The following is a 1,645-nucleotide window of genomic DNA, read 5'->3' on the forward strand; positions in this document are numbered from 1 at the left end:
GTGAGCATCTGTGTGCACACGCACGTTCACGCCGTCAGCACGCACTTGTGCACTCAGGCACACAGGGAACACACGCGCACGCGCATGCGCCTGCCAGAACCTCCCGCGCCACCAGCCCAGCCCCCCTCCTCCCTCAGAACCATTTAAACGATTACAAAGATGCTATTTTTATCTGGAGGAAAATTCAATTATAGACATTGACCTTTAAGGATTTTTCTTTCTTTCTTTTTTTTTTTTTTTTTTTTTTTTGTCAGCTCACAGGAGACGGGGTGGGGCCTGTGAGACAGGCTTGGGAGTCTTCTCAGGCGAGGGCTCCACCCACGCGGGGCCTGGAGGTCCAGGCCAAATTCATGGCCGGAAGTCCAAAGGGGTCTGGGGCGGGGGGCAGTGACTGCCTTTTCCCATTTTTAATTTTGAGACAGGGTCTTGGTAAGTTGCCAAGGCTGGGTTCAATCTGGAGATCCTTCTGCCTCAGCCTCCCAAGTGCTGGGATGACCAGCATGTGTCCCCACACCTTGCCTTTGTTTTGGTCACTTGTGGCTGGGAGCCTCCGTCTGTACTGCTTGCTGGTCTCTGACTGTCTGTTTTCTTCTCCCAGGTAAATTTCCCAGGATTTGGCAATACTGGGTGCTCAGTAAATGGTTTGGGAATCCCATAAAGATTTAATTCGTCCAGAAATATTAACTGTGCATCAGAGAGCTGTTCTATGTGCTGGGAGGAGAGGCTGAGCAAAATGGGAGGAGGCCATGTTCTCTAGACTGGTGCTGAGGGGTTAAAAATACCCCAAATAAAGCAGTGAAATGGTGGGAAGAGCTATGCAGACTAACCAAGCAACAAAGGAGAGTGGGGTGTGGGGAGAGCAGCTGGAGAAGCCTCAGCAAGCAGTTCAAGTGTCCAAGGAGAGACTAAGGGAGCTGGGAGAAGGGAGATGGAGCGCACAGCCTGTGCAAGGGCCCTGGGGCAGAATGGAGCCCACAGTGGTACAGGAGCAGGAGGAGCCCATGTGGCTGGAGCAGAGAAAGCAAGGGGCAGAGAGGGAGTAGGTGAGGTGGAGAGGAGACAGATGGGTCCTGCGGGGCACAGTGGGATTCAGGGAGGGCTTGGGCTTTGGCCCCAGGGAGTTGGGAGCCGTGGATGGATGAGGGCAGAGGGGAGGCTCAGGGTGCCCTCTGGTGGTTGCTGCTGGGTGAAGACCAGGCGGAGGTGACCCAGCAGCGACCCGGCCAGGCTCGCCGCAGAAGGCTGAGATGAGGAAGGGTAGGGCAGCTTCCAAGGTTGGGGAGCAGCAGCCTGCGGGGAGCCCGGGAGCAAGGAGCCCACCAAGGCAGTGGGGCGGTGGGGACAGGGAGGCGACCGCAGCCCCTGCACACCGCAGGTCAGCCCCGCGAGGGCACAGTGGGGATGTGGAGGACACAGCGGGGCTGGGCGACACGGCCGGTTCGGGGTGCAGGGGGCGTCGGGATGACGTCATCACAGTTAGTGCGGCTGCTGCCCCACCCATCTGTAGCCCACGTGGCCGCCACCCACCTCTGTCGTCCCCCCCTCCCCGTCCCTGTTTCCCCTCCACTCCCCTTTCCTGAACACCATGGCAGGACGCACTGCGCTGTGCCACCCCAGACCTGTCCTGGCCCTCTCTGGTCACTCT

This window comes from Fukomys damarensis, unplaced genomic scaffold (assembly GCF_012274545.1).
Source record: "Fukomys damarensis isolate Sample0158 unplaced genomic scaffold, DMR_v1.0_HiC HiC_scaffold_37, whole genome shotgun sequence".
Taxonomy (NCBI): domain Eukaryota; kingdom Metazoa; phylum Chordata; class Mammalia; order Rodentia; family Bathyergidae; genus Fukomys; species Fukomys damarensis.